The 23,407-nt window shown below is 37.3% G+C and overlaps 1 protein-coding gene across 1 annotated transcript in view; it reads left to right on the top strand.

Annotated features, from left to right (window-relative positions):
• The first annotated feature begins 1,911 nt into the window (after positions 1–1,911).
• Positions 1,912–23,407, top strand: part of ace1 (acetylcholinesterase type 1) — a 78,167-nt gene continuing 56,671 nt past the window's right edge. The window contains exon 1 of the mRNA XM_028313356.1: positions 1,912–1,999. The gene's annotated coding sequence lies outside the window, so the exon portion shown is untranslated. The remainder of the gene's footprint in view (positions 2,000–23,407) is intronic.

Genomic DNA, 23,407 nt, shown 5'->3' with positions numbered 1-23,407 from the left:
CGGTGCTGGTAAATTTAAAACCATTTCTTAAGCTTGGCACTAAGATATGACCGACTGACAGCAGATTTTCTAATTTTGGTGCTTTAATATGAATTTTGGTGTTCTCTTAATTTTGGTGTAAGGAAAATCTAAAAAACTACTAGACAAAATTTAATGTCTTAATCATTTTAGAAACAGTATAAGTTTCCAATAAATTTGATCTATAATTAAAGAATAAAAATACACAAATAACAATTTCCACCAAAATTAGGCAAAAATATGCACTTGTTGAAATTCACCCATGTGATAGAACAATCAGTTGTTGGATTGTTTTTATTTCCAAAAATACGTAGTCATCTTTGCATAAAATTGACTTTGAACTTTTCAACTACCTTATCATAAGCTAAAACTATGACATTAATAAACTATCTAAAGTACGGTCAACGAGAAGCGATACTAAATGTAAACAAACCCAATGTCATGGTCATTAGGAATAGCAGGGGTGCATAACTTTTTAATAGTTAGATTACATATTTTTGTAGACTATACAGGGTGTTAGGTAAATGGGTATATGAGCCGACACTAGCCCATGTTAACATGGGCATATAAATGGTATGGTGAAGTCAGAAATTTGATATCATCATTTTATTTTTTTAAATTTTCATACAAAATAAATTTGATAAAATCCGATTTGTATGAAAAATAAAATAATTAAAATGAAGATATCAATTTTCTGACTTCACCATACCATTTATATGACCATGTTAACATGAGCTAGTGTCGGCTCATATACCCATTTACCTAACACCCCGTATAATGTAGTTATAAAAAATATCTGGCAAACCATAAAAATAGATGTTTTATCGAATTTTGTTTTTGTTATAATTTGAATTGTTGTATAAAGTAGATCCTTGATAGACCTGCCTCACAATGTGCCATAATGTGGTGTATGGCAACAGGCCTACCCCTTTTTCATAGAGACTTAAATATATCGGAATAATAAAATAAGAACCGACGTAACAGATTCGCCCTCGTGAATTGCAACAATTACTATGTATACTAAAATGTATGTCCGAATGTTGGCGAACCCGTCTTGACTGACATATTTTGGTGGGAGAACGAGACATTACGACAAATACACAAGATGGGAAGAGAGAATAGATTGTCAACTCGACAGTTGCAATGACCTTTCGTATCACTGCTAGTTGGCCGTACTTTTTAAGGTACTGTCAAAGAAACCCATCAAACATTGATTGAACAATGAACATTTTGAATTGAACTAAAATCGTTTTTGAAACCAAATTATTACCGTTGAGTAATTTGGTTTCAAAATCGTTTTTAAAAAGAATACCTAGGTTAACAAGACGAATATTTACCAATAATAACTATAAAAAACAAAATGGTTCAAAGTCTCCTGCATTAGTATACTCCACTTGTTAAAGTTTTACCGTTCCTCTGCGCGTCTGGAATCCGTTTCCCTAACTTACGAAATTTACTTGCGAAAACCGCTATCTTATCAAAACAACCGAGCCAAATCTACGATATTACAGGTAAGTAGGCAAAAACGGGCCAAAGTACATTATCATTCCCCTGGATTTGTACCACCGTAAGACTTAAATCCAAAATCTATAACGCTAGACTACTATCTGGGCAGTGAATTTATTTGATATCCACTCCTTATTCGCTACCGTTTGTATCGCAATACAAGCTTTCGGGCAACCATTGCTGGCACAAAATAAATAACGTTCACAAGTGTTAAACCAAAACAAGCAATGGATGAGCGTGTTGTATCATACGTCGCGGTTGTGTGTGTGTGCGTTCAGGAGAGTAGGTCCACAGATCGGGCCCACTATGCACGTTGTTTATCCGCTAGGGCGAGGGGTGGGGAGGCGGCGCGGGGGGAACGGCTCCCGGCCGGGCTCAGTCAGCCATCGCCGCCCGCCGCAGCCGCGCGAGTGAACCCAGTGCTCTGCAGCCGACGACCGACCTTCAATCCGAGGGAACGAGAGATCTACACCAGGTAAGTGCTTTACTATCCCAAAAATTCAATTAAAAATAACAAACATTAAATTATCGACGCGCAGACTCCACGCCGCGGCTCGTAGCACTCGTAGACGCCGTAGTAGCTACGTGCGATTTTCGGGAGTTTTGACAACGCTTGTAGTCACTTCACGGTCAGGAGAAGGTCTCGGGGTGGGTGAAGACTGTCTTGGGTGGTCGGATGGCAGTCGTTTCGCCATAATCGTCCCCGACCTTGTTCCGTGAACGTCCACGTTCTTTGTTTCGGGGACGTTCCTTGCGCCTTGCGGGTTGGCGCACGATATCAGGAAATCAGATGTACTGGAATTAATCGTTTTGCCCGTTTTTGCTGCGTTGCTTTTCGCAATGTTTGCGGTCGATTTTTTTCGATTTGAAGCTTTTAATCTAAGAAATCTGTTACTTTTACAGCATTTTTAAATGATACTGATGAAGATTTGAAATTATTCGTTTTGACAGTGTGAATTGGGATATTGAGAAAATCTTTGCAATTTTCATAACTTCGAAGTTATTAATTTAAACCATTTAAACAAGGAAATAAAACGAAAAGCTGCCTAGTATTGTTTATTACAACGGTGTAAAGTGTTTTTTTGGAGAATGCGTCAAATATGTATGACATTTCTAACGTAGAGAAGTAGAGACGCCCTAACGTAAATAAATAATGATGCTTTTCTTGCGAAAAAGTGTCCTTCCGAAGGAAAAATTAAAAATATATTCTGTCTCAAAATGTACAGGGTTAGTATTAATATTTGATAATTCTTTTAGGGTGCGAAAATACGAAAATATTTCTTTTTGTATCCGGAAAAATACATTTTTGGAAATAAAACTGTCATGATTAATTTAGTGGTGTATAATATAAGTGTTATTTTGAATTAGATAGTCGGTACAGGCAATTACACGGCGTAATAAGCTAAACAGTGTGGCATTTTATGTAGTTTCAATTTTTTGTTATTAAGATAGATTCTAGAGATATGGAAAGTTATACCTATTAGTGAACTTATCTCCACAAAGAGATTTTTAAACCCGTCATGGTGGCAGCTTAGAAATTAAACCTACATTGTCTAAATTGAAAATTATTGTTGATCCAATGCAGCTTTAAGAATAAGTACTGAGAAGCCCTCCTTTTTATTTTAAAGTACATCACAAGGCTTGTTTGTACAAATAGCGACATACCCACTTAGTCATAACTAAATAATAGTTTCAAACGAACTCCAGTTATGTGAGCCCGTCAATTTGTTCATTGGATAATATCACTGGTGGTGGCACCCGGCGACAACAGGCCGCTTCGCTTCACACATTATTATTATGATCTGTGTATGATTCAGTTGTTTGTAGGTTACTAGTGATGAGGCCAGATACTACGGGACTATTCCCACCTCTCGTTCCCACTGCAACTCCTGTGTAGCCAGGATCTACAGCTTGATCGCCAATAGATAACCAACCAGTGAAGGTCAAGTTTGTTCCGAAGGAAAGTTAACTGTCATTGGACCCGCAACGAAATTAATCAGAAGGACATAGGAGAAGTTCTAAGTTAAACCGATTCGTTGCGGATGGCACGTTTCAGTGTCATCACTTTTTTGCGTGTGGCGTTAGGCACGGATATGTGTCATTTTAAAATCGATGATAACTCCTTCAATTCAGGTTCAGGGAAATTTTACCCGGAACCAAATTATCTTAAATTTTCACGTATATTAAGTACGTAGCCCTTGTTTCTAGGTATTGTAAGATTAAAAATAAATAAATAATAAGGGTCACCAACCTTTTTTGAAAGTTGCGTTAATTAATATTAAGCCAATATTTCTGGCGTCTTTAATCGATCCTCATTCTGCGTTATTTTAAAACACAAACAGGATTCAGAATTAATATAAGTTATGGAAAAATACCATTCTTCTCTCTTTCTTTTTGCTAATATTTCTAGAAAAGTATTTGCAAAGATAGCGCACATACGAGTAGTAGACTATAGTTCTGTTAATTAGAATCTTAACGGAGTATTTGAACAACTTTTCATACGTTATAATACTTGTAAATAGGCTGAGTTGCACCACCCAACTTTGACCGTAACTATAACGATAACTGGTGTTTTTTGATGGAGTTTGGCAGATTTTTGACGTTTGTCAAAGTTAAATGAAGATGCAACCCAGACCTAGTTACAATATTTACCAATGATTCTTTTTGAATTCATTTTGTGCATCTTCGCATACATCTTGACACATTTCTGTGACCGGCTTAAGAAATACTGCATACCAAATTGAATTTCTTCGGTACAGTCTTAATATACGTTTTATATTTTCATTTTGATAAAATATGCGTCTAATTTAACCTCGTAAGACCGAAGAGTAAATTTTGTCAACTTCTAAGTATCGCCGAATGTGCTTTCAGAAGAACGAATAATTTGAAGTCGTAAACGCCGAGCACTTCGAGTAAAAAAATTTCTATGTTAGGGATTTTCTTTTGCACCCATATTTTCAGGGACCCTATATAATAGTGCATAGAGCTTATTTTAGGTAAAAAATAATAAAAAAATGTTTTCTCTTAAAAGAACATTCGGTATTACAGACTTTAAAAAGAAAAAGTAAATAAATTGTATATTATACTTTAAAGTAAAACATAAATGTAACCTCCTTAATAAATTAATAGTACATAAAGATACAATAATGATATTAATAAATGTAACTGAAAAGGCACAAGTATTTTAATTTTATTTAATGTTCCATAATTAGTACTTTTAAAAGTACTATCGGTTTTATAACATACAATTTTAAAAGTCCAATTCTCAATTCATCTCAATAGAAAAAATATACAAAAATAAAACTTTCACCATTAAGACCGAATGTTCCTTGCAAAGAACTATTATTTTCAAACGAAAAAAAATCATACAAAACTTCTTCGAATTGGTAAAAATATTTTCTTTGCTTGTTTAGCAGTATTTTAACTTTAATTACACTGGTTAGTTTTTCAATTAAACTACGTTTACGTGAAGAAAAAAAATTAATCGTAAATCACGTCCGCTCGGAAGAACCACCTTTTCAAAGAAAAATGGTAATTTGACAGTGACATTTTGTTTTTTTTACATTAATAAGTTCGGATACCTGATTTTGAATACTTTGAGCCATAGACTATCACTCGTTTTTTTCGATAGGCGCGAATTTTTGAACTTAAAATTATCGGTAAAGTTTTAGTTCCTCGGAAGGCACATCCGGCGATACTTACAATTCACCTCCGAAAATGTCTCGGCGTTACCGACTACAAAGTTTCAGTTCCTTCTGAGGCACATCCGGGCTTACGAGGTTAAATATGAATGTGGGAGAGTGACAGTAGGGAAAAGGCCCCCTTTGCAGTAAAATGACGCAGACTAAACCACAGTTGGACGATTGCACATTAAGTTTAACAATGTGGCATCTAATATACTTGAAATAGGCACTGTTTTTCAACAAAAATGTGATGATGTGTGAGACTGTACATAAGTCATGCCAAAGGTTATTTTAACCTTTGAAGTTCAAACGTCATTGTCGGACGTTTCAATTGCATACGTAGGGAGCGGGCGCTTTTATTTAATGATTGTAATTAATTATATTGATTACGAGTATACTGAACGGACGACAGCATATCAAAGTTAGATATACAGCTAAAGAATGCGCAAAACTTAAAATTATGACGTTACCTCATTTAATATAATCTAAAAAAAAAATCTCAATGCTCATTACACAGTAAGATTTTTACACTCACATAGTTTCAGTATTTCTTCATACAAACCAAAGGATGAACTAACTTTGCTTCTTATACCTTGTAATACGAGTAACTTGAAAATGAGAGAGTCGTGCTTCTGTAGTGGAGGCTAAATGACCTGCTGATGATGAAAGTAGGGTAAAAAGATTCTGAGTCATGTAGAGGCTCCTTAAGAGCAAAATATTTGACGATTTGTCAAACGTTTTATTAATAAACCGTATTCACAAACGATGCTTGCTAAAGTGAAGCAGCAAATCGAACACAGCGTTGAATAGAGCTCTGTGATTGGTCCTCGCGCACTGTGAGACCTCATAGTAACGTTTGTGAATACGGGCGCAAAACTCTTAAAGAACTATACTTGTTCGTAAGTTCAAATTAAATGTTACTAAGAATAAATTTATTGGAACGGACGAAAAAGTGAGAAAACCCAATTGCACGGCGAACTGCAACGAAAAAGTGGCTTACTTTTTATTTTAACGGCCAAGTGATTGATCTTTATTTCGTCCTGTCGAGTCACCCTGTGCGTCCACGCGCACTTTGAGACCTCATAGTAATGTTTGTGAATACGTTAGCTTTTACCTTGAGAAAAGGAGGTTATTCAAGTACCGAGACGGTGATCAGCTGAGCCGTGGGCGGCGTCATAATAGGGCGGCAGCGTAGGGCGTAGGCGGCGGTTCAAGGCTTCCAGAATTACTATATTAAATCACTACAAGACTTTTAGGTCAATAACTTAAGGCCGCATTTTATTGCTAGGGTTGGCCTTATTAGGATGGGTTTATCCTTGAATAAATGTATAACAGGAAGTTGCAGACTGTGAGAGCTTTTATTAATTGTTCGGACTAGCAGTAGATTTTGTATGACGACCAATCAAATAATTCATGTACTTGCAAGCACTTAAGAATACAGATTTTATCGCAAAATTACTCTTATTTCAACTATATTATTCTAAATTTATATACCTAACTCAAAGGTGACTGACTGACTGACTGACATAGTGATCTATGAACGCACAGCCCAAACCACTGGACGGATCGGGCTGAAATTTGGCATGCAGGTAGATATTATGACGTAGGCATCCGCTAAGAAAGGATTTTACGAAACTACACCCCAAACGGGGTAAAACGGGATACACGCGTACGAAGTCGTGGCGGCCGCTAGTTACCAGTACAAGATGCAACAATAACGGTACATTGTAGACGCACGCACTTAAATTTTGTGCAGTTTTTGAGTCACATGATCGCATCAGTAATCATATAGAAGTCCAGAAACATTATTATTAAAAATCTGCAATCTAAACAATAAACATTCTTTGCATTAAATGCAGGAGAAGCATACAATTTCTGTGTCATATTGCGATCAGCTGGTTCCATAGTGGAATGAAGCGTGGGCGTCCAGTTCAAGGCGCTGTCTGGGCGCCGCCCGCCTAACGATGTAGACACAGGTCTAGACAGACAAGAAGACTGATAATGATTATAAATACTAGGAGCCGCCCGTGGATTTGTTCGCCTGATAGACTGTGTCACCAATTTTTTCTACCCACTTTTTAGTTATAAAACTCGCTTTTCCTATTTTTAAGAGTGAAAATTATCTCTTTAAATGCCGTGTAACAATGACTTCGTGTGTTTCAATAGTGAATTCAAAACAACTCTTTACTTTAGTTTACATGGTAATGGAAAAAGATCAATTACCAACCGTTAAAATAAAAAGTAAGCTTTTTAATTGCAGTTCACCGTGCAATTCAGTTTTCTCACTTTTTCTTCCGTTCGCGTTACAATCAAGTTATTCTAAGTAACATTTAATTTGAACTCACGAACAAGTAATTCGTAAGAGTTTTCGAAACATTGTTCTTAAAAATAAAGTAACCTAACAGTCGCGGAGTTTTACTTCGTCATCTTCAATTGAATTGAGAACCACCTTTTTCGGAGTTAGTTAAAAAGAACATGTTTGTCTTTAAAAAGAATTAAAGACACAGTTAATGAAACGTGTAATAAGTTAACCAATAAATAACTGTTTGTACATTTAGGCTGAGTTGTACCACCTAACTTTATACGTAACTATCTTACGAGCAAAAGTATGGAATCACCTCCTTGTTCAGAGCGATCTTAAGAACTGAATGCCTATGTAGGTATCTATAGTGTCAATTTAAAGTTTAAAATATTACCTTTAAAAGGGTACAATTTTTATTTATCTTTTACTAGTTTTCCGCGTGAAATTTTATCTGTGACAGAAAAACTTTACCGCGCGCGTCCCTGTTTCAAAAACTGGGATAAAACTATCCTATGTTTTTTCCCCGGACTCAAACTATCTGAAAACGACACAGACAGACAGGCAGAGTTACTTTCGCATTTATAATATTAGTATAGATTAGTCATTTATAACGATAACCGGTGTTTTTGTAAGAGTTTGCCGTTTGTTATAGTTATAATTTAAATGGTGCAATCCAGCCTTGTTTAGATATATCCGGTTAAGGTTCGGTCAAACCAACGCGATCAACCGGCGTGCAGCGATGACGATCAATGCATTTTGGTCTGGTCGCCATCGCTGCACGCCGGCTGATCGCGGTGTGATCGCGTTGGTTTGTCCGAACCCTTATAGCCGGTAAGAGTCACGTGGCGATCAGCTGGCTAGGGCGGCGTGTTAGGGCGTGGGCGGATGGTTCAAGGCGCCGTCTAGGGCGCTTATGAACTTTACTGTATGTAATTTATCTTTCGGGACAAGGTGCGCATTTCTCGCGCTTTATTTACCTTCCTTGCGATATTGCCCGTTTAAAAAATTTTGGTCTCGAAGCGCTGGTAGGGCAAAAAGATTATGAGGCATGATTGTGAAGGCTCCCCAAGAGCAAAACTTTAAAGTTTTTTTTAGTCTTTTATTTTTTTATTTTGACGATTTATCAGCACTATGTTGAATAATAGTCCATGCAAATAAAGGAATTTTGACTTAGACTTTGAAAAAGAGAATGCCACTGGAGGCATTAATTCCGCCTTTTGTAGCTCGTTCTTGTGTGCAGTAAAGTTTTAAATAATTAAAAAGTAGTATGTTAATGATAATTCGCATTAAGTTTTTGTATAGCTCTTCAGAGTTTTCATCAGTCAGAATCAAAGTGGTGGTGGATAAAGGTCGCACGAAAAAGACAAAAAAAAAATACAGGTAGACTGTTAAGTTTAGAATCGTATACCTATCATTTGCTTTGCTTCTCAGAAGAAGTTAGAAAATTGACCAGTTAACGATCAAAATACAAATAATTATTAAATGACAAACTAATTCTCTGGAAAAGTATTCTAAATAAAGATTTTGAATTCACTCATGTGTATCAGCGGTATTTAAGTCCTAACTGCGACTGAAATTCTTGTTGCACCAAACACTTCCTTATTTTGGTGGCTTACTGTGTGAAAAAGATAACTAAAATAAACTTTTTTCTCGAACTTTACTGAACTATTTCTTCGCAATCCGTCTTTAGCAGGCATATCGAACAAAACGCCCCCGCCTCGGGCGAGGAAGCGTGCCGCGCTTAATTTTCCGGGGTATTCCTAACGGGCTAGCATGTCGCTTTAACGACCTCCCGATTTATGCCTATTAGTGCCTATTATTTCTCCTTTTTTTTTCTTGATATTTACTTTATAATTGTCTGAAATTCAGAATATGCTCTGAAATGTACATAGCTCGTAGAGCTGACGGCCGCTGGGGCAGGAAAATTCTTGAGTGGCGACTACGAGCTGGAAGTGCGTGGGCAGGCCTCCCACTTGGTGGGCCGACGATCTGGTGAAGGTCGCGGGAGGAGCCTGGATGCGAGCGGCGCGTAGGACCGGTCTTTGTGGAAATCCTTGGGGGAGGCCTTTGTTCAGCAGTGGACGTCTTTCGGCTGAAACGTACGAACGATGCTCTGAAATGTGTACAATGTGACAGTAGATTGGTTAAAACAGCCGGGGTTTTGGAATCTTTACTAATCTTGCCCGTGTACATGGGCTTATCATAAGGTGATCCGCCACCTATAAAAAATATTGCTAGTAAATGATCTCAAGATTCTCAAGTTCTGAACCCAGCAATAAATAATAATAATAAAGAGCTATTTAGATAATTTGAGATTAATAAAAAAAGGTTTTAAATGGTGTCATCATGATGATTCATTTTTATGCTGTTAACTTTTACAAGTAGGTAATATCCTTCTTACATTACAATGTACAAATTCCCACAATCCGAGCCATCGATTCGGACGATTCAACGTGAATTGTGATCGCAAGGTCGGTGAGAACCCAACACTTTCTTGAAAAGAACTTGACCTTTCTACTTTTCCTTTCGTGCGCAGTCACAATATATCATCACCGGCCACAGATAGCAGCCGATCTACCACAGACAATTTATTTTTATTTTTTCTTGATAATTCGAGGTCGCGATAAAGGCACAGACATAAATTAGCAGTGAACTTTTGAAATCTGATGGGGTCGAGATGGTCGGTTTGATTAGGCTTGAACTGAAGGAATAAGGTCACTTTTTTGTTTGATTGGCGTGTTCTTTTTACCACTTAATTGACGTAATTCGTTGTTTTTTGTAGTTAAATAACAAGAATATAGTTTCGCGTAGCTTTTAGCTCCAGCCGATTTTGCCCCTAAGCCATTTTTGGGACGTGAACATGAACTAAACATTTTACGATATCTATTGCTAATTTAATGAACTTAGCTAGCACTAAAAATGACATACATTATTTCTGATGAACATAGGCGGTACGAAGTTCGCCGGGTCAGGTCAGCAATAAAAAAAAAGCAAATGCATAAACCAAAGATAGTTATTTTTTATTGAAATATGAAACCTCTGAGAGCCCAGTGAAACCATAAAATACCTCTAAACAGTCTAATGGAACTCTGAACGTACCCGCTGGCCACATCTCATTTACTTAAGCGCATTAAAACAAATGGTTTGCAACCGTCAGTGCAAGCGCCCGACTCTATCAGCAATGAAATGAAAAACTTTTGCAGTTGAATCTTCTTTCCGTTATAGTGCTTGAAAGGAAATCTTATGCAGGTACATTATATTACCAGTATAGTACCTTCATTTTATTCGTCAAACATGAGTTTTGTTTAAAGTAGCTTCCCCAGTCTATCCTGAATTATACAGATTAATTATTATTTTTTTTTTGAAAAAGAAAGGTCTCAGAACTTATACTGCATTAACAGCCTCATACAGGATTGCAGGTAGCTCAAAAATTGTCAAGACCACGTTATCGTCAATGACTGAAATAATGCGACGGCTGTTATGATGACGGCAAAAATTAACGATCTCTTTTTGAAAAAATGCTGCAAACCAAAAACAAATGAATGTAGCGAGCAACACTCGCAAAAAGCAAACCGGCCAGTATTTAATACATTTTTCTGGCTGAAATAAAAAAACATGGCTGCAAAAGGGTCCATTCATAGCCGTAAACAAAAAAGCATCAGTTGCGGTCCATATTCAAAAAGCGTTCACGGGTAGTAGGCCCGCATGACGCAGCTCGCCGCAGTGCGACACACGGATCGGCTCTGCCGCGGACACCCGTAGAGTTTAAACGTCATTTTTGGACAGGAAAATATAGGATAATACCACAACTCGACAAATTATCCGGTGCTTGATATATTCAATTAGCACAGAATTGTGCAAAAAATGCTTAAAAATATCTCAAAAATACCTTACCGATGAAATTGTAAAACATTCGTTCGCGGTAATAAAATGGTTTTTGTTTGTTTGCGGTCTATTCTGTAAATGTGTGACATTGAGAGAAGCGCACTCGCCAAATTACTCTACTGTGTCATCAATTTGCAGTTTTTAATTCAAGGCAATTTGAAATTTTAACAAATATAATTCTTGTTACTGCTTCAATATAATTTAAATTTGAATTATCTATACTAATATTATAAAGAGGAAAGATTTGTACCTATTTTTGTATGTTTGTATGTTTGTGATGAATAGGCTCAAAAACCACTGAACGGATTTTGATGAAACTTTACAGTATTATTGTTCATATTAATCCAGTATAACATATAGGCTATAATTTATGACGATCTGTGACAAACGAAATTTCACGCGTGCGAAGCCGCGGGCGGAAAGCTAGTAACTTATAAATCATAACTTCATTCCCTAGCCACAATTTTAAAAAATCTTTACGTAAGAAAAATTAAATCTAACACGTCATGTTCAAGACAATTTTACGTTAAAGTCGTTGTACAACCTATTTGCATCATCGATATCACGAAAAAAAAATGTCATTTTTTTCTTTATTGCCAGTGACATTGTCTTGTTTATGCTTTTGCCCCATCATTAAAAAGGTAAAGGCCACAAGGCCGCCCACTCGGGGTTGCCCGATTCTGAGAACAGTAATTGAATGATACAACCTTCTTGCTGACCCTGAACTAGTGCAGCTGCTGACCGCCACAGACTAATGATCGCCCATTATTCAGGTTTGCTTCATTGTGAATGGCATTAAATTCGGATATTTCATGATAAGAAAGGAATTCCGATGACATATTAGTGACTGAATTTCTTGCGCTACTTCTTCTCAGTACTAGTGTGGTACTAGCATGTCGACCGTTTGGTGTAGTGGTTCAGAGCGGACTACTATGCCGAGAGGTCCCGGGTTCGATTCCCGGCCGGGCAGAAATTGAAATGATGAATTTTAATTTCTGTGACGGGTCTGGGTGTTACTATGTATAATATGTATGTATTTAAAAAAAAAAAGTATATAAGTAGTATATCCGTTAAGCTAGCACCCATAACACAAGCATTAAGTTGCTTACTTTGGGGCTAGCTGGCGCTGTGTAAAATTGTCCAAAGATTATTTATTTATTTATTTAAGACTTTGCATAATTGTGTAATGTATTTTTTTTACTTTCAAAGGAACTCAAAAATATTGAGTTAGTGAAATATTGAACAAAAAGTAGAGATGAAAATAAGAAAGAGACGGTGCTTAATTTTATAGTAAGCATTAAATTAGTTTATTTCATAAGTGCACAGTTCCTCTTTAGATACTTGCCCACAATATCAAAAACTTATGCCCGGTAAGAAAAAGCCTTTTTAAAAAGCCAAGATACTGAATAAATGAATTTCATAAATTTTATCAAACAATATTAAATAAAGCCGTTGTCTGAAGTTTGCGCACTCGGCAAACTTTAGCTACGTGCTTGCGGGTTGCATCGATAGCTTATTTAAAGCAAACGCGGAAAGGAAATGTGGTGGGAATATGAAACGTACATTTTTAAATTCCCACCACATTTCCTATGAAATGGTGTTAAGTCTTCAAGATAAGTTATAAAGTAATTATTTCATATTTTGTACTGTTATTTAAAGAAAGAAAGAAAGAAAAATCTTTATTTGACACATCAGCATAATTATCAGGTCATTAGTCTCCACTGCAGGAGCAAGACCTTTTCTTCTGTACCAGTGACTAAATAATTAGGCCTACACTCCCCTCAAAGACTGGAGCACAGGAGTTAGTGAGAAGGCCTGCCTGTCTGGCAGGGAGAGCCTCACACAATCCAATCCCCCCCTATACTAGTGGGTATGCAATTCAATGCATTTTCTTACGAAAAAAAAGGTCTACACTCCCCACGCTGACCAAACGGTTCCTCGCTCAGTGGCGGCGCTAGACCACGCGTGAACGTCGGCGAAATTAGGTTTATTTATTTATTTTATTTATTTTGTTCGGGAAACATACAGTTAAACAATAACAGATTAATAACCACTGCTTAAGAATCTATACACCATTTACATGTTTTCGCATATGTGTAGCACTACAATTAAACAACAAAAGCCAATTCGCTTACATGAGAGAGTTTTTTTTTATATTAAGATCTATACCTACACTAAACAGCTGATGAACCGTCGAACCAAGATTTAGCCAATGTGTCCCTAAAGAGATTTGGATCGAGTTCATGAATGGTAACCAATTTGTTCACTTCATATGCCGATTTCGTGAGGTTCGCGAGGCCCATTGGCGTATTTAAGGTTATTTTTCAGGAGGGGCCTGGCCCTTGCGATTAGTATCTTAGCTCATGAGGCCGCCAATGTCCTCGCTACTAAAACTACGGCAAGGTTACTAAAATAAATTATTTTAATTTGAATTAAGTAGGAACAATTACAATTTACTTATGGTAGAGACAAGGCTCAGATCAATCTTCTATCATGTTTGCGCAACTAGTCTGTGGTTGGTTGGCTACGTGCTTGTGGGCCGCATGGATGGCTTATAAACGAACTAGTTCTAGTAGAGAGGAAATAATATGCGAAGGAGAATTTAAGAAGGCTGCAATTTTTATATTACCTAACCCAAACAAACAATACAAAAAATTCTTTGCAATTACTTCAATAGACTCAATTTCAAATAAACATTTGCCACCATAAAACAGTAGTAAAAAGTAATTAAGTAAGAAGTGAAATGGATTAATTTGCAATTCGACTCGTACTTATCTGAAATTCATGCTAGATGTTTTAGTTTGGTATTAATTAATGACATAGTAAGCAGTTCTTATAACTTACTTGATTTTAAGATAAGGTTTAGGATATCCGTTTTCACCATCAATACCTAATTTTTAAGTGACCCCTATGGAAACACATAGCAGGAATTTTGTTTTCATAGGGGTCACATAAAAATTTGGGATCGATGGGGAAAATGGGCATTACATTCTTATTGAGTACTAGAGGCCGCCCGCGACTTCGTACGCGTGGATCCCGTTTTACCCCTTAGGGTTTGAATTTTTCAAAATCCCGTCTTACTGAGCACCTAGGTTCTAAAAGGAACCCCCATGCAAAATTTGAGACTCCTAGCACTTGTAGTTTCTGAGATTTTGTGATGAGTGAGTCAGTCAGTGACTTTTCGCTTTTATAGATATAGACAGATTTCGTAATATTGCAAAAAATGTTACCCTAACACAGCGTTGCCAGTTTTTTTTTTCGCCAAGTCGAGACTTTGGTACTTTTTGAGTGAAAATAGCGGGATTCTTCCGTCAGAAGCGGGACATAGTAAAAAAACGTATATAAAATCAAAGGTTTTCAAATATTTATATTTTTATTAGACTTAAAATTACGTTTACGTGACAATAGATAGCAAAAGTAGCCATAGAAAATGTATTTTAACAAAAAAATAATATTTACTCTAATCGTTAAATTCGTCTTTACAATAAAAAATACAAAAATTGAAATTAAAAAAGTTTTGTTCTTTAGTATAATATGGCGTTTCAAACAATAGTCTGGTGAAGTGAGTGTCTCTCTTCGAAAAGCGGGACCGAGCCTGTCTCGCGCGGGACATTTAAATTTGATTAAAAAATCGGGACGTCCCGCCAAAATCGGGACGTCTGGCAACGCTGCCCTAACAGTACGTGCTCGTAGGCAACAAAGATAGCTTATTTGGGGCAAGCGTGTTTGGGGCAAGAGTGATGGATGCGCGCGGGGTAACGAATTAGCCCCGTCTGCAGGGGCCAGGTTTTCGGCCGGTTGTGTAACTGCTGAAATGCATTTGCTTGGAAAGAAAACGCTGTGTCTTTCTGTATCTGGGTTCATAGAGTGCTTCCTGTAGTTCTAGAAAGCTGGGGTATGTAAGCTAGTACTTGTACACAAGCAACAAATAAAACATAACTCTTCTTCTGGCGCAGTTGGCAAAAAAATCTAAAACTTGGAACTTTTACCCCTCCTGCCCTTTAAACTAGAGAATGAAAGTTTGTATGGGTTTTTACATACAACATACAAAAAGACATGATCTACCACCATAAACATTTTCATGTACCTAAAATATTGCCAAGACCAGACCATAATAGCTCGCACTGTAAAATCATCAGATTTCATGTAGAGGCAAGCTTCTAACTGTACTCGCCTGATAGCACTGAGTAGACTGTAGTATGTCCTGTTAGTGTACCTTGCCTGGGAACTTTTGTTAAGGATCAAAAGATCATTCTGGGAAAATTACCGGGAATTTTCCGGGGGTCATCTCTGACAGAGTGTCAACATTACGTTTACAGTCGCCTAATCAAGTCGTACATAAAGATGTCACTCGTAGATGAGTATCTGGCAAAAACCTATGGTACCACTGAGTAAAGGTGTACCCTTTTTGGGCACCACCTACATCTTTACTTTACATTTCCACTCTAAGGACTTTCCCGGATTATTTTCCCGTTTCCGGAATCGGCGCATCTCTAGTCAACATCTGTATTAGTGCGTTCCCAGTGAGGCATGCTAATCAACTCGTACATAAAGATGTCACTCGTGGATGAGTCTTGCAAAACCGATGGCAGTGGGTTTAAGAACTTTTCCGGCAACTTTTCTTTACATTTCCACTACCGGGATTATTGGCCCGTTTCCGGGATCGGCGCATCTCTAGCAGTGAGTCAACATCTGTATTAGTGCGTTCCCAGTGAGGCATGCTAATCAACTCGTACATAAAGATGTCACTCGAAGCGGATGGCGGCCGCGGGGAGCGCATTCCCGATACTATTTCACTGCCCTAGGGTTGGCTGTTTGTTTAATTTTGAAACTAGTTCAACTTGGCATAAGATCCATTTTAAAATGACAGGGTGTGGATGAAACTGAAATTTCAAACAAGCCTTTGGGCTGTTGTGAAAGAAATATACTCGTAGCTCCAAGCCGAGATAAAATAAAAAAATGTGATATCATTTTTACGTGTCACCTAGTCACAAATACAGTTTCTGAGTTAGATTTAACACCTGGAAATAGATATAAGTTGATTTTTCCACGCATTTCATATTTCTAGTACCTGCCGATTGCTTGTATCTAAAATAACGCGAAACAAGATTCCTAAAATGGAGAAGAAATCTTTCACTATTAATGTTAAAAGACGATACGGCGGTTCTTGACGTCATCTTTCTTATCTCTTCTCAACAATAACGTACAGTCTCAAAAAAATATTCTTGTCTGATTACTTACCTATTCGAATCAAATACCTACACGAAATAAAACCGTAATTTTGAAATAGACAACAGACGAAAAGGTTTCTAACAGCGTTGATTTTTAAGATGGGTTTGTTGATCCTTATCCCAGCTTGATTTCGTCCTGCTCTCACCGGCAAGGCTCTGTAAATCGTGGAAAACAAACTTATTATGCTAATTAAACTAATTAACTCAACCCACAAACCTAAATTACTTTTTATGATGGCGGCTACAGCCCTAGCAAGTGAGCGGGGCGACACTCAATTGTTTTTATGACAAAAATTGCCGCTGGATTTGTCGCGAACGCGATCGGGATTCAGCCCACTGGTTGTAACTGGTTTGAAGCGGTTGTGACCGGTTCGATGCGGATAAGTCTTGTTGTTGTAAGTTGCCAATTGTTGCAGATAAGTCTTGCTAGACAGTTAGCAAAGATGAAGATGATTTGACATCTGTGTAAAGTGCAACACTAAACAATACGAAAACATACGGTTAGACTTTGAATTTAATTGAAATGCAACTGTCTGTCCTCTAATCCGGGTAACTTTTTTGGTTTAATTAATTTACTCGCAACAGAAATACTTTTAATAAACAAACTACAATGTATGTATTAACTAAAACGATAAATCTAAGGTGTGTGCTAACAGTTCTAAGTAAATATTTTGATGTCAATTTACAATACTTTATGATGTCGAATCAGCGGTGCACAGTAAAACCAAAACTGTTTTTTGTGACACCGTCAATAGTTATCATTAATATTTGGAAATGCTATGTACCTAACTTGTTTTAAATAAATAAATAAATAATATCTTTACGTAAAGCATGGGTTTTTCCTATTTACTTACGAGTTACATGCGTCGAAAAATTACAATAAAAAATCACTTAGAAATTAAGCAAATATATTTTTTACAGTTGTTATTCACATTAATTCAGTTGCAAAAAACGTATTTATTTCACGTGTTCGGGCATTTCTCGTTTTTCTTTGCGATTGCGTCATCGAGTGCTATCAGCTTGAAGATACGCCTTAATATATGCCCCGGTATACCGAAGGGCCGTCAGGGTTGTCTATAACAACAAAATTTAAAGTTACAAGTAAAAAAATCTCGAAAAGTCGCGGGGTTGGGTTTCTCGGTTGCTTTTTGTTTTTAAATTCGGTTTACACAAAGCTTGTGAAAACTACTTACAGTTAAGAAAAAGTTCAACCGTTTTACGCTACCAATTGGTCAATATGGACATCATTAGGGGAAGCCTATGTTTAGCAGTGGACGTCCTGTAACTATCCTAAATTTCTTCCACAGTGTATATTTTTACAAAGTTGGATTGATTTTTTTTTATGTGACAGGAAGCAAATGAGCAGACGGATCACCTGAAATTATGACTCACTTTACTTTATTTATATGTAGTTTCAGTAGGTGTCAACTATAGTCGATCTATTGAAAATCTGTTCGTTTCAGTGACAACGCCTCGATGGTGCTTGAAATAATTTCCCCAATAATTTGAGGGTAGTTTAACGAACACGAGGGTTAACTACTTTGCGACAGCCCTTACACCAGCCATCGAAAACTTTTTATTGCGGATACGGGGAATACGCCCTTATCAAGCTAACTGTAGGGCACCAACTAGGGCATGCAATATCGGATAGTTTTCAACTCCGGAACTGATTTCCGATATTGGGCACTCAACTCCGGAATTCCGGTTCTAGTTCCGGAGTTGGTTAAAAAAAGAAAGCGCCTCCCGACAAACACGTACACGTATGTGGCCTCCACTTTAGAACCTTGCCCCATCGGCCGTCTGTTCTACGTACTATGTGCCATGCCTATCGCCACTTTAGCTTGGTAATCCGACGATCGCTATATGTCAGGCAACTTTAGTTAGTTTACGAATCTCCTCATTTCTGGTTCGATCTCGAAAAGAAACACCGAGCATAGCACTCTCCATACCATGGTGTGCAACTTTGAGCTTATTATAAGGCCTTATAGTAAGAGGCCACGTTTCCGAACCGTGTGTCATCACTACTGGTAACACACACTGATTGTAGACTTTCGTCTTTAGGCACTGAAGTTTTTTGGTCGAAAAGATGTTATAAATTCTAGTGAACGAAACATATACCGAATTTAGGTCATGAGAAACTTAAATAAATGCATTATTTGTTTCATAACTTACATTTAAATTATCATAAACAATTATTTAAAAACCAAGCATCAAAATGTTATCCATAATATCCTTGAATCGGTAGTGTCACGAAATAGGGGACACCCGAAAAATAATGTGTACGCTATTTCGTGAGTCAATTAATCGCAATTTTAAAGGAATTGTACGTTTTCATATAACTTTTTTCTAAGCCAAATCAATTGTCAAGGAACACATGAAACCACTATTACAAGTTTTATTTAAATGGACGTTCCTTCGCCTTTTTATAAGCTTAAGAAGTTGGAGCGCTAACCTTACGGTGAGAGCAACCTTTGCACGCCGCACGGCTGTTTTTGGCTCTCTGAGAGTTTGAAGCTTCGTATTGCTCTCATTTTTGGCGCCACAATGTTGGTACTTGGTTTTTTAGATAGCTTAAATAATAGAGTTTTTGTAGTAATGAAGAATTTTTATAAATAATATTCCATTTGCTTATTATTTGAGCTAGAAAAAAAACTTACGAACTTACGTACTATCACGAACTAGTAGCCGTTTACCTTAGACTATGTATTTTTGAGGCAAAATAGCTTCTACTACAACAATATACTCGTAAAATACTGTAGTACTTAGGTATTTAGCTCGATGTGCCGTGGTCTATACGATTTTTGTAAAGAACCCATCGTACTAAGCTAATAAATATGCTTGTGTTACTAGTGGATTCACCACCGCGGCGGCGGAGTTTCAACTCGCGTTCATCGGATCTTGACTTGCCAGTTGCCAGTCCTACACCAACGCCATTGAGCTGATTATCGCCTAATTCTTTATAAAAAACCTATTTACAATAAGATTAGTTCAACATTTTAATCAGTTATCAGCATATTATTATGATGACTCACTCTTAAATAATTCATCATCTCACCATACGAGTAGTCAACTTTATCTCGCTTACATGCATGGACAAACATGTGGTATTTTTGTCAGTCAGTGACGTCTTGCACGTTAATTGAATGCATAATGATGACTTATTAGGTGGTTTCACACATAAATTAATCTGATACAATGGAGACCATTTAAGTAAGTTCTTTTCCCACTGAAAATAATGTTTACAGCCCGTAAGATAAGTACATGAAAATCTAGCAAGTGGTAGAGTGTGCTCCGTGAGAGCCTACTTACAGAAATTAAATGAGTTTTTTGTGTTAAATTCCAGAAATAAGTGAAAGTTACTCAGGCTGAGTTGTACCGCCTAACTTTGACCGTAACTTTAACGATAACCGTTGTTTTTTGTATGGAGTTTGACAGATTTTTGACGTTTGTCAAAGTTAAAGTAAGATGGTGCAACCCAGCCTTAGTGTAAACAAAAACGTTTCAAAAGGGCACATGAATACAGCTTGCTCTACCACCACTTCGGGACAACATAATAATTATGACCTTTTGTAGGTTTCAGCCTTTTAATTCAGGCAATTCCTAAACATAATATTTATTTTTTCTTATTAATATATTACTTACTAGCTTTCCGCCCGCGGCTTCACCCGCGTGGAATTTTGTAAAAACCGGGATAAAAACTATCCTATGTCCTTTCCCGGGACTCAAACTCAGTGGTTTAGGCGTGAAAGCAAGACAGACAGACAGAGTTACTTTCGCATTTATAATATTAGTATAGACTACCTTAAATACAGTTTCAAAAACATAAACACGATTGCGTTGTGCCTAATTTGTATCTGCCAGTTAGCCCAATCCTAAAACTAATTTGCGCAGTTTCCTATCAATATGCTAATAATCGGTTGTGAATATCAAACAGCATTCACAAATTAGGTGATTTACACATTGCTATTGTTTACCGTTGTGTTGACGGTGGACTGAGTAAATAAGCCAGTAGTAGTATTGTTAAAGTACCTGGTACTCATTACTTGGTCGTGTTGATAAAATATACAAAGAAGTACCTATAAACATATAATGTAATTCAGGTCATTCATATTATACGAGTATATATTACTTTTTTGATTTTGAGGTGATTCAATTCATCATCATCCTCATTATTAAACTGTGCCTTTTCCTTACAGACTTACAGAGTCATGGTTTCTGATCCAAAATCTATTTACTGTTCTATTAATAATCACTCAGATGTCAATCATATTAATTTAGTGCTCAGACATAGAAACTTTTTTTGACCTTATCTCATTAAATACATTTTAATTAATATTTATTTATTTATTTAAACTTTTATGCCAAAATAAATTTGTACATAAGGCGAACTTAATGCACTAAAGCATTAATATATCGTCCACTACACATTCTTGAACCTTAATTGTACTTATATCACAATAAAAATGGCTCCCTTCAACCTTATTAATAGCCCTATCCAAATTACTCCGTACTAACTACATTACGTGGCCAATTTTGGCCAGAACCAAATTTTTGTCCCGCGGGACCACCAAGATCGGATAAAGGAGCGAAATGTTATTTAATTAACACTGGATTAGATTAAGCCTGGTTCAGTAGGCTGGGAGAGAAGGAAAGACATATAAGCCATATCAGTCGGCCGTTTGGTGTAGTGGTTCAGAGCGGACTACTATGCCGAGAGGTCCCGGGTTCGATTCCCGGCCGGGCAGAAATTGAAATGATGAATTTTAATTTCTGTGACGGGTCTGGGTGTTACTATGTATAATATGTATGTATTTAAAAAAAAAAGTATATAAGTAGTATATCCGTTAAGCTAGCACCCATAACACAAGCATTAAGTTGCTTACTTTGGGGCTAGCTGGCGCTGTGTGAAATGGTCCAAAGATTATTTATTTATTTGGTCCAAAGATTATTTATAAGCATAAGAAAGAAAGAGAGAAAAAATAGCCATCACTACAACAAACAATTATAAGCCTAGGCGCAGACCATCGACTTTTAGTTGGCCGATAGTTGGGCCGGGTTGTTAATCAGTAAGGAAATGCTCACTACACCGATTTTTTATTGGTCGATTCTTCATTCAAAATAGAATCAGGCCCAACTATCGGCCAACTAAAACTCGGTGGTCTCCGCCTAGGCTAAAAGACAAAATCACACATTGAAACAAACATAATTATTACAAGTTGTGGCCAAAAGGACGGATCGTAGAAGTCGCTAGCGATATATCTATCCTTCATTCTGATATTCCACTCTTGAAAACGGTCATGAAAGGTCACCACTTTCTGGGAGAGTGCGATCTTTGGAAACACAAAGGTGATTAACAAATTACATTAAATGGTATTGCTGCATCGATAAAAAGGCTGCTTTTAAAGATGTTGCTAACAATTTTATTAGAAAATAAACAGCACACCGAGTGGCGACCACGGGTCGGAAGACGTAGTGTGGACATGCCCCCCACTAGGTGTAGGCGGTGCAGGACCGGTCTTTGTGGAAGTCTTTGGGTGAGGCCCTTGTCCAGCAGTGGACTACTTTTGGCTGAAACGAAAACAGAACAGCACTCGTATCTGGTGTCGTGCCGTAAGTAGTGAGTCTTGGAAATTAGTGCAGAGTGGGAAGCCTTAAAATGGAGCAACTACATACGCGTGCTGGTTAGTCATAATAGAAAGATAATAGTAGAAACCGGGCCTTAGTAGCCAACGTAATGAGGCCTGTCCATCTTAGGTGTTTGACCGTGAGAACGTTAACCTTCTACTTTTCCTTGTATCATTTATCGTTCCAAGCTTTCGTTGCGTGCAGCTGTTAAGCTGTCCCGAAGTAACGGCGGGGCAAGTTATCTTCGGGATATGTATAAGTGCCCTAAAAGGACCTAAGGGAGACCGAGGAGAGTTGTGACAGAGGACAGTTGTGAAATTGACGATTCTTAGCAACCTGTTAACTATCCGCGAGCTTGCAACAGAGTGTATTTGTTAGCTCGAGACTGACAAAAAACGCGTACTGTTACGAGCTCAGTAGTTGCTAATAAGTTCCAAAAAATTTGACAATGTGACAACTCTCCTTTGTCACAACTCTCCTCGGTCTCCCCTACATACTTAACGATTAATTTGATTTTGATATATTGAAACATTTTCCGACACAAACTCTGTCAACGCAGCACTATTTTACGCCCGTATTCACAAACGATGGTTGCTTAAGTGAAGCAGCAAATCAAACGCACAGCATAGAATAGAGCTCTGTGATTGGTTCGTGTGTCACTCTGCGTGTCCACGCGCACTGTGACCTCATAGTAATGTTTGTGAATACGGGCATTAAAGTAAATTAGAAATAATCAAGACTCAAAACTGAGTCCCAACTCATATAAACCGAAACAATGCTTACCGAATAATCAGCTCAGAAAGAACCTCCCTTATAATTGAACGCAGCGAGCTGGAAAGGGATCATCCCCTAATAAGATTAGCCATGATCCCCTAAATGTCAGAGGTTGACATTTCGAGTTCTGAGACAATGGGAATACCTCCGATTCGATATGCACAACTTTTTAATTATAATCCTGCGATTATATGCGCGGTTTCGTTTTAATGTTAATTCTTATTCAATTTCTCAGACGGGATTTCTCGATTTGGTTAATCGAAAGGTTTTTACGTTGGGATAGTCATCAATAGCGTGGTTGTGTGTTAGCATGGCCTAGGCCTAGGCACAATGCCTACCAAGCAAACAGTATTAAAAACGTAACAATTGTCTAAAGGTATACG

The sequence above is a fragment of the Ostrinia furnacalis genome, unplaced genomic scaffold, assembly GCF_004193835.3.
Source record: "Ostrinia furnacalis isolate ACB-3 unplaced genomic scaffold, ASM419383v2 OfSCF4235, whole genome shotgun sequence".
Taxonomy (NCBI): domain Eukaryota; kingdom Metazoa; phylum Arthropoda; class Insecta; order Lepidoptera; family Crambidae; genus Ostrinia; species Ostrinia furnacalis.
This window is presented reverse-complemented; position numbering and strand designations above follow the sequence as displayed.